Below are 11,109 nucleotides of genomic sequence, written 5' to 3'. Positions count from 1 at the left end.
CATTTGTTTCCTAAAGAGCCCAGTCAGTCCCCAATTCCTAACATGTCCTATGAGGTGTTATGCCCTGGAGAATCTGCAATTTTTCCAACTACAAGACAACACTGCATATTTACCCACAGTTCAACACACCACTTTCTAAGCAATCATCTGCCTTTTGTCAGGGTTTGCCAGTTACTTATCCTGGAAGACATGTGTTAATACCATGTATAGTAAGTACACTAAACATGAGTGTTTTGACTGACAACATTACAGATATGTGGGAAATGTTGGAAGTTAAATATAGCACTCATGGTAATAAACCCTGCCTCACTCACTGCTGGTAAATGGAGTTCGGGTTATCCTGGGAGGGCACCAACTGCATAAATGGGAGATCTTACCATGTAACAGCGAAGTAACCAGAATCCTTCAGTATGGCAAAATAGGCATGGCTAATGCCTAAGACCACACACTAAGAGCTATCAATCTGTTCAGTGGATTCAAGCACACACAATGTCTATAACCACCCAGGTTATGGAAGCAGTAACTGGCTGGAATTGGTGATTGAATTCACTGCGAACCTGCAGCTCTTGTCATATATTTTTTCTTCTAGGTATAACAGGCTTCTGCACTGAGCTACTGCATCTCTTACCGCCCTTCTTACCTCAAACCCTTCATTAAGGAAGTGGTTCTGATTTCTTTTCCAAGTTGCTATGCTAGATATTTTATGCCTTAGGGAGCAGAGGTATGCAAGATTAAGAACAATTTCTATGCCTCATTAGATGTTCACTATATTCATCCCTTCCTATAAAAGACAGACAAGAATGTCTTGCCTGGCCACCAAGAAAATACAACCATGTAATGCATTAATGTCTCCCATGTAATGCATTTAGAGTTGGAAGCATCTATAAACGAATGAGGAACAGCCTGCAAGCTCACATTTGCTTCTGAGGTCCACTGTGACATCTGCCAAAGCCCATTAGCTGAAGCCAGGCCCATTTTCCTGCTATAGGTCAGCAGAGTCTAATGCTATGGAAGTCTGATTTCTCTTCATTTTGAAATTTCTAAACATTCTTAGAGTGTAAATACCCATTCCAACTCCAGGATGAGCACAGAGATACTTTAACTCCACTCTAAAGATGGTTTCTGCTTAAATCAGCTGAGGAAAAAGAGGGGATAAAGATTGAACTGACAATAGTGGTCTACAGCTATCTCTACTGCGCACACCTTCCTCGGGGTAAGTGAAAGCAGGGGAACCAGGAATGCAACGTCATTCCTAGCTACAGAGGCATTTTAGGTGAACACTGATCTCCACGAGAGCCCCATCATAAAAAAAATAAAAGACAGACACACAGAAAGAAAGACAGACACACACACAGCACACACACACACACACACACAGGAGAGAGAGAGAGAGAGAGAGAGAGAGAGAGAGAGAGAGAGAGAGAGAGAGAGAGAGAGAGATTAAATGAGGCTCCATTTAACTTTGAATTTTAAGCAATGCCACAGCAGGCAGCTTGGCCACTTAGCTTAACTTCCATTGTTTTCATTTCTCGCTTACTCCACACTGGCTGGCAAGATCCTCTTGCTTATACCACAGGACTCTGGGTGCGTCATATCCACGTTGATTTCCAGGCAAGACCACTAAGTTCCCATCCCTGGAGAAACTCAGAGTCCTGCAGTACATAGAAAAAGAACTTAATAGTAAAAGGAGTTTACTGTTATGTGGGCTCCTGTACTCCTGTTTGTCACTTACATTGGCCAGACCCAGGCTTCATTTCATGAAAAACAGTTGAGAGGAGTTAGTTATTTTTGTTACCATTGTTATTAAATACTCAGTGGAATCACCTAATGTGAGGAATGCTTCCAGAGGGTTCGGTACATGGTACTCCATTATATATGCTTTGGAAGCCCATCATGGTAGCTAAAGAACCTAGAAGATGAGTTTATTCATGAGGGACTAGAAGCAGAGAAACAGAAATACCATCACCTGGATGCTTTCCTTTATTTTTCCCTTTTATTCTGTCTGGGTGCCAACTCATGGGATGGTGCCAGTCACATCTCATGTGGTTGGTTGGATCTTTAATTCTCACTCTAAATGCCTCATAGATCCACATACACTTGCACCGCACTGTCTCATAGATGGTCCAAACTGGTTGGCGAGAAAGATGAGCTGTCATACTGTGGAAACTTCACAGGGAGATGGGCTCGTTGCATATAGATCTCACTATATAGATCTCACTAGGTAAGGTTCTCTTTCCCCTAAAAGTTCCTTTTTAACCTCATTTTTGAGTCAAATGACAGCAGTGGGCATCAGTACATTCATCAGGGCCTCTGCCATGCTTTCCCCAGGAATTTCACCACCTCAGAGAAGCTTCCTTGAGAGGGAAAACACTACTTAAAGAAACCAGCATCCACTGCAAAATGAAATAAAACAAAACAAAACAGCAATAATAACAATCTGATTCTATATGCTGCTTTCAGAGTAACCTCAAGCCAGGTACATTTGCAGCTTGCTTGACAAGCGAGTAAGACTGGGAAGCAAAATGGCTTAGCCATTTTCCCTTTATTTTCTATCATATTCCATGTCCCACATCCCAAGAGAAGCAGCCAAAGTTCACACAATAATCCTGCTTTGTTTGCTAGCCTAGGGTGAAGCTTAGGAGAGGTTCTGCAGCTCAGTGGATTTGAGATGGCCATCAGATTTTTCTAGCAAGCTTCTCTGACAAGAATGATTGTGAACTGCCATGGCAGGTCATTTCAGTGATAGCTTAGAGCAACAATTCTCAATCTGTGGGTCATGATGTCTTTGGGGGGTGTCAAACAGCATATTCACAGGGATCAACAGAAAACATAGATATTTACATTATGATTCTTAACAGTCGCAAAATTACAGTTATGAAATAGCAAAGAAGATAATTTTATGGTTGGGTCACTACAATGTGAAGAACTGGGTCACAGCATAAGGAAATGTGGAGACGCACGGGCTTAGACAGTCTGATTCCACAGACTGTCGGCCTGCAGTCAGCTTTTGAGTTTCTTCACTGATATTCAGTAGGGGAAGAAAACACTTACAGCTCCATCCTTCTTTCAGTTTGGTCAACAGGTCTACTGCCATCTCCAAGGATTACAAACAAATCTTCATTCCCAGGCCACAGTCTTCCTCTTTTATAGTCTTAAAATATAGCCACTACAAAAATATGCAAATGTACCCACAGGGGCCTACATACATGCAAGAACACATAGACATGAGGAGAAAAAAGAAATGGGAAGTCATGCCTTTTCTCAAACTCTCAAATAGTATTACCACTGAAATCTATTTTTGGGGGGAGCAGGGATCTTTTTATTGAATATTTTATTTATTTACATTTCAAATGTTATTCCCTTTCCTTGTTCCCCCTCTGGAAACTCCATATCCCCTCCCCCTGTTTCTATGAGGGTGCTCTCCCACCTACCCACGCACCCCAGCCCCCTGCACTGGCATCCCCTACACTGGGGCACTGAACCCTCACAGGACCAATGGTCTCTCCTCCTATTGATGCCAAACAATGCCATCCTCTGCTACATATGCAGCTTGAGCCATGGGTCCCTCCATGTGTACTCTTAGGATGGTGGATTAGTCCCTGGGAGCTCTGGGGAGGGAGTGTCTGGTTGGTTGACACTGTTGTTCTTCCTATAGTGTTACATAGCTCCTTCAGTCCTTTTCCTAACTCTTCCACCGGGGTCCCTGTGCTCAGTCCAATGGTTGGCTTCAAGCATCCACATATGTATTAGTCAGGCTCTGAAATCTTACTCCACACACAAGTTACAAATTGTCTTCTCCAAGAATAATGATGTGGGTAGATGGTATACCACTTTAGGTCATTGCTCGAAACCAATTACTTTTATCAAAAGCAATTACCAAAAACTACACATCTTTATGTCAGTGTCCCACTCTCCAGGTCCCACAAGCAAACACAGAGACAGCTAGGAAACAGTTGTGTATGCAGTGGGTTACATAGAAGCCGACCCTGGTGCCTTGGTTACTGACACTTAGAGGGAGCTACCTATATCCAAGAGTAAAATGAACTTGTTCCTTGAAAAGCGAAACACTATCTCTATGCCCAACTTCCACCTTGACAAAGGACAAGTCAATGGCTTTTTCTCAGACTTGTAGAGACACAAGGGACTCATAGGAAAATTTGCCTTTTGTAGCTTTCCTTTGCTAGTGCTGTTGGAAACTATGTCACCAGTGCTTTCTCCTGCAGTGAGCTTCCATGATAGCACTCCTGCTTTGCTAACTCCTATCCCACTATGTGCTACCTGCTAACTTGCCCTACTCTAATGCTGAACATCCAAACATCTCAGATACGTTCTCATTAGTTTCTGAAAACATAGGTACTAATGGCCCAAATGTACTAAAATAATTTTAAAAAGGAAAATGTAAATTTTTTGTAATTTTATACAGCATTCACTGGTTTCAGTCTGGCTCTATATACTCTAAGATTCTACCTTTCTTGATTTAAAATGCCAAACAATATAACCAGAAATTGCTTTAGTTATCTGACACTGCATAAAACAAATGTTTATTTAAGCTTCTAATATTAGCTCAACATTATTTTGGCCACTGATGAAAAAAGTGTTAAGACCTGAAAAATTTGGACCAATATGGAGTGCCGATTCTACAGGAGGCAAAACTAAAATAAACTAATAAGTAAGCAAATATAATGCTAAGTATGACGGTAAAAATAAACACTGTAAAGATAATAGGGAACTAAATCAGGAACATGGTACCATTTTATAAAGTGGTCATGACAGCTGTCTATTACTGAATGACAACCGAAGGACACTTAAGGGGCCCAGAAATGAGCCATGCCAGTCTGTACCCCAGGCAGAGAACACAGCAAGTGAATGGAAGAGGGGCATTAGACCCATATCTGTCACTTTATGTAAATACAATCTCTAGTTAGATCAAAGCCATAAATGTAAAATTTTAAACACTGGGGTTTGTAGAAGACTCTACACGAAATGTGTATAGAAAAGGACTTTTTGAATATGACTCCAGTTTGCCCTAAACTTATGATCAACAGTTGACAAGTATAGCATCATGAAACTCAAATGCTTTTGCATAAAAGTACGTGAAGAGTTAGTCCACAAAAATGGAATAATCCTTGAGAGCTGTATTTATGACAGAGGATTAATACCTAGAATTTACAAAGAAGTCTGAAGTATAAAATGAAAAAGAAGCAACCCATTCAGAAAGAAAAAAGAAGGAAAGAGAAAGAAAGAAAGAAAGAGAGAAAGAAAGAAAGAGAAAATAGTAAAAGCTTGGGATCAGAATAGAATTTTCATCAGAAAAATAGGTAAGAAATACCTCAAAAAGTATTTATCATCTTTAGAAATTCAGTGAGTGCAAATTAAAACAATACAGAGATTTCATTTAACACTAGTCAGGATGGGAAATATTAACAAAACAACTGAGAAACAACTCTGGAAGAGGTGTAGGGATAAGGACCCTCCTTTATTGGTGAGAATAGCAAACTGGTCTATCCACTCTGCAAATCCATATGGAGAACTGTACCGAAGCTATGTATAAACCAACAATGTCATAGCAATATGGCTCCTTGGCTTATGCCACAGGACTCAACATCTTATTCTACATATACTTGCTGTGCTGTATTTATTGTTGCCACATTGATAATGGCTGTGAAATGGAAACAATCTGAATGTCATACAAAGAAAAATTAAATCATAGAATTTGCAGATAAATTGACAGAACTAGCAAACAGCATACTGAGTGAGGCAACTCAACCAAGAATAACAAACACTGCTTGGTCTTTTTCATCTAAAGCTTCTGCCTCCAAATCTTCAGATGGGAATACATAACTTGTAGTAACTACAGAAACCAGAACAATTAAAAGGGACCATTTATGGAGAGCAGCTACAGAGATGAATGGCAGGGTACAAGTTACATGAAGGGGAAAATGAGACACACAGAGGGGGTGCTTTAGTTAGGAGATAAATACAGAAAAAAGGAAGAGGCTAATATAACAATTCTGAAGTCTAAAAAGTCATAAGAAATCATACTAGTAACTACCTAAAATACCTATAAAACATGTAAATTCATTTTTACATATGCACATACAGTACAAATGAGATTTTACAATCTAGACTGACAATGCTCCCACAAGTGACATATACTAACCCTTCAACATCAGTCTTGAAAAGACTTCTTTTGAGCTGCCAGTTAGCAATGTCCTAGACACTCCCAGAACATTAAAGTTTATTCCTCATGACATCGACTGATCCCCAGAAGTAAAAAGTAAATCCCTATTGTTGAAGACACCATGCATTTAGGACATGGGATTGAGAACAAATGAATAGGAACTGACTTTGTTGTCTCATCCTTGCAGACTAGCTTTCATGGTAACAGAAGGTGTCATGCATGCTTTTAAAGGAGAGAATCAACCAAAAGTCCTACATACTATGATGCCTATGAATCACAACAACAAGAATGTCACGATAACCCTCAGGGGGCGATAGTGACCCACATGTCTTGGCAGTAATCCACATCTCTGTAATTGGAAGCAGAACCTATACAGAGAGAGGGCAACCATGCCTGATGCTAGAGACCTAGGCAGTTATCTGGGAAAAATGAAGTGATGGATCTTTGAGAAGAATCCACAACTGTCACTTTCTAAACTGGAATGATCCGCAACTACATTTGAAATATTTGTCTTTATTCTTACAGATAAGTATAGTTCTCATATCTCATCAAGGAAACTTCTCATGGCAAAAACTGGAGACCAGAAAAAGCAAGCAGAAAGATCGTAAGAGAAACGAGCTGTTTGCTGTGATACTGTGATTCCTAGAAATTACAAAGAAGCTACAGCCATGAAATCTGACAGACATGCCTGCCAAAATATGACTTGAACACAGATTATACCAGTAGACATGCTAAGTGAGCTTGGGATCAGAGTATAGAGTTTTCAAAAGAAGAAATAAAAACAGGTAAGTAATACCTTTAGCAATTCGGTAAGTGCAAATCAAAACAATACAGAGATTTCATCTTGCTCTAGTCAGGATTAATTTAAAAATAACGTATAATTTAAGAAAGGGGGATTGGCTTTACAGAATGTGGTGGTTTCAATATGTTTGGCCTGGGGAAGGGCACTATTAGGAGGTGTGGCCTTTGTAGTAGGTACAACCTTATTGGAGAAAGTATGCTATTTTAGGTGTAGGCAAGGACAGCTTCCTCCTAGCTACCTAGATGTGAGTTTTCTCCTGGTTCCTTCAGAATAAGACATAGACCTCTAAGCTCCTTCTCCTTTTAAGCTAGCGGTGCTACTTTGGAACGTTGGGGAAACTTTTTTGGCATGGGGAATCCCTGGCAGAAGGAGCCCCCAAAGCAATGTTGATAATTCATGCCTCTCAAGTGGCAGGGAACGATTTCCCTTTCTTTGACTCCCTTTGTAAACTTTTTTTCCCTTTGGAAACTTTGTAACCTCTCAAGGCAGGAAAGGGGACAAGCTCCCCTCCATTGCCCAGACCTGAGGAGCTCCAGCAGACAAGTCCCTCCTCCAGACCTCTGTTATAATGGTGTTTCCAGTCTCTGTAACTATCACAAAAGTCATCTCAACAGGACCATCCCCAGATTATGCTAATTTTAGGGGGAAAGTCCGAACAAAAACCACCAGTTCTTGAATAGAAAACCCACCAATCTCTGAACAGGAAAATCCACCAATCCCTGAGCTCTCCTAGGCTCAGAACTTGAAGTCACACCATGTCTGCCCTGAAAAGCTCTGCCCTGCCTTGGAGGTCCTATATAAATGCCGCTGCCATTTGTCTAATTCCATGTTGTCTACACCCTCCAGGGAGCGGAGGGCAGCCATCCCTGGATTAGTCCCTCCTCTCCCTAGACCCTCCAATAAAACTTTCATGAGATTTGCTCTCTTTCATCTGAAAGAAAAGAAGCTAAGAAGAGAAGCGAAGAATTGGGGCTGAGAGGCTCTGAAACTCTGGATACCCTTCCCTGGGAGCTGCAACACCTAGGCTGAGGTCATGGAACAGTGTAATTCCTGGTTTTGGAGTCCCAGAACAACTTCCCATCCAATCAGAAAGTTCAACAGGCAATAAGGGGGAGGTATACAGGTTAGGGCCTGGTCCTGGCCCAGGTTCTGCCCAAGTCCATGTTTCCAGGTAGGCATCTGGAGCAAAGAACTACTGCACTCATTCCTCTTGGTGCTTCCTGATGCCATGACATCATCGACAGGACAGGTTGCACTTTCTCCGTCTGCAACTCCAAGCAGCTGCCGTAACACCGTCATCATGGTAGGTTGCAGTCCCTCTGTCTATAACCCCAAGCAGCTACTGTGACATCATCACCAAGATAGATTGCTCCTCCTCTTTCTGTGACGCCAAGCAGGTCCTTTATCCTGTTAGTTGCTTCTTGTCAAGTATTTGTTCACAGCTGTGCAAAAAGGAACCAAGAAGGGAGTAGGGGGAGAATGTGCTAAGATTCAGGAAGGCGTTCATCAATACAGGCTTCAGTTTCTGGACATATATGCCACTTAAGTATTTCTCCCTTCTTCTCCATCATTCCAATAGTAACATTCCAGACTTAATTCAGGTTTGCTTGGAATGAGAGTTTATCCTACTGCCTTCTATAACAGAGAGAAGGTCTTATGCTGTAAAATTGTACTGAGGACTCTGGATACTTCAGGTCTTTAATTCTCCCCAAAGGGGTGTACTGCATTTCCAGTTAATGGGGTAGAGTGGGGTGGGGAAGAGCCACAAGAAAAGAATTTAATATCCTGAGGCCGCAGCATTTTAGTGACTCAATATTCACAGGTATAGTTGTTAAGGTAACTACTACACTTCAAGTTCTTCCCAAACCCCATTTACTAACAACTTAGACTTCAGTTACGGCATATTCTGCAGAGAGGCTAAGTCTAATATTTCTCATTATTCTAACATGTAATCTGATTTCGATCAGCTGGTCCTGTAAAGACAGGGCTGGTCTTAACCCACTGCAGAAGATTTTCTTCAGGAAATATTCTCACTCTTCTTCCTCCAAAATCTATCCCCACATGAAGCCTCAGTGTATTCTAACCTCTCAGTGCTTAGCAGATTTAAGGTCTGTCACTTACAAGTTCTCTAGAATGGAGAGGAAAATCCTTAGCTGAGAGAATAGAACAGAAGGGCGATTTGCAGAGACAGAGACGTGTCTCCAGCTTCCAAATTCCCACATGAAATGCAGTTTTGTTAGAGTTTATTTCAAGTGTGTTTGAGTCTACCCAAATTTCATTACTTCTATGAGGATTTGAAATAGTCTTGAATAAAAGTATATATTCATAGTGAAGAATGTGACTAAACATCTGGTTGGGTCTTTCTTTCAGGATTGTGGAAGCCCAGAACCAGGACCATGCATTTTCTGTAAAGGACAGAACAGCCAAGTGGTTGTGGATTCATTAATTACAATGTTTGGGATGCTCTGAACTCATTTCATAAATTAAGAAAAGTTTACAACGCTGATTCCTTGATAAAGAATGGAAGAAAATATAGCTACTCTCCCGAAGACTAATAAAATTGCAACCACAATAATCACTGGCAAGTTCACAAGACAGCCATCAACTTCCAGATTACCACAGAGAGTCATTCAATGGAGACATTGAATCAGCCGTGCTGTCTCTTAAACAGTTCAGTGAGTCTGATGACTGCTGTGTTCCTTAACTTTTAAGAGATAGATTTTTACTAACTTTTGAGAGCATGAGAAAAAAACTGGTAGAGAGATTTGAGGAGTTAGTGGCATGGAACTGAGAGGCAGTGAAGGAACTGGCACTTCCTGTCTTACCTTTAAGCCTTCATATCAGAATAACAGTCCTTGGCAAAGAATCTTGAGTTAATATGTGAATGGAATAAGGAATTAGGGGCCTTGAAATGCAGCAATACTGAGCACAACTCGAGTATATTTTAATAAAGTAGAAGGAGGTATGGGTGATACAATGAGAAATTCCACAGTGAGGGCAGAAAGAGCCTCAGGCAAACAGCAGGTAATGCAGGAGTTCAAGGGATTAATAAATGATGACTGCCTATGGTCTCTATGTGAATATCATCATGAATTTTAAAGCAGCCTGAGCTACATAATGAGTTCGAGCACAGAAGTCACACTTGTTTATTTAAAAGATATTAGCTGACCCATCTTCCCTGCTTGCTGAGCCCTTTGGGCCAAGCCAAGCTAACCTAAGCAGCCTGCTATTTTAGAGGCACCTCCATTCTCCCACCAACTCTCTTCCCCCTCTGTTGCACTCTTGGAATATACATGTAAACATGCCTTACCCCACACATCTTCCCTGCTCTCTGAGCATTCTGGACCAAGCTGAGCTGTACTGAGGAAGCTGCTTGGCCAGGGAGACTATTATTCTCCTCCCACCTCCCTACCCACTTGAGGCTCCTGAGCCATACAGAACTCCAGGTCTGAAACCATACACCCCCAAGGGTACCCATCAGAGGCCTACCACACCAGGGCCATCTAGATTCAACCCCCTTTCCCAATACTACCAACAAGACCATCCAGAGACCAAAACCATCCAGATGGCTTCATGAAAGTCCTCAAAATGACTTTACACAATCAACAAGATCCAGGACAATATGACAGCTTCAAAGTACTCCTACCCTACTACAAAAAATCCTGCATATCCTTACAATCGGAAACACAAGAAACTGAACTTAGAGCCAATCTTATAGAGATGAGAGAGTCCTTTAAAGAGTAAGTAAGTCCCTTAAAGAAGTATTGGAAAATACAATCAAATAGAAGTATTTAAAGAGGAAACAAAACCATTAAAGACATATAGAAAAATACAATTAAACAGGTGAAGGAAATAAATAAAACAGTTCAAGACCTGAAAATGGAAATGGAACCAATGAATAAAGCATAAACCAAGGCAATGTTGGACATGGAAATCTTAGGGAAGAGAACAGGAACAACAGATATAAGCATCACCAAAGAATGCAGGAGATAGAAGAGAGAATCTCAGTCATAGATGATACAATAGAAGACATTGATATATCAGTCAAAGAAAAAGATAAATATAAAAAGTTTCGACAGGATACAGGAGACAGAAGAGAGAATTTTAGCAATAGACAATACAATAA

The 11,109-nt window shown here is 40.9% G+C and overlaps 1 long non-coding RNA gene across 1 annotated transcript; it reads left to right on the top strand.

The window, feature by feature from the left end:
• The first annotated feature begins 8,421 nt into the window (after positions 1-8,421).
• Positions 8,422-10,055, top strand: LOC134482549 (uncharacterized). Its single transcript, XR_010058789.1, has 2 exons — positions 8,422-8,805; positions 9,354-10,055. It is a non-coding gene; the product is annotated as an uncharacterized LOC134482549 (long non-coding RNA).
• The last annotated feature ends 1,054 nt before the right edge of the window (positions 10,056-11,109 follow it).

The sequence above is a fragment of the Rattus norvegicus genome, chromosome 16 (genome assembly GCF_036323735.1).
Source record: "Rattus norvegicus strain BN/NHsdMcwi chromosome 16, GRCr8, whole genome shotgun sequence".
NCBI classification, from domain to species: domain Eukaryota; kingdom Metazoa; phylum Chordata; class Mammalia; order Rodentia; family Muridae; genus Rattus; species Rattus norvegicus.
Note: the sequence above shows the minus strand (reverse complement) of the source record. Positions and strands in the feature narration are given on the sequence as shown.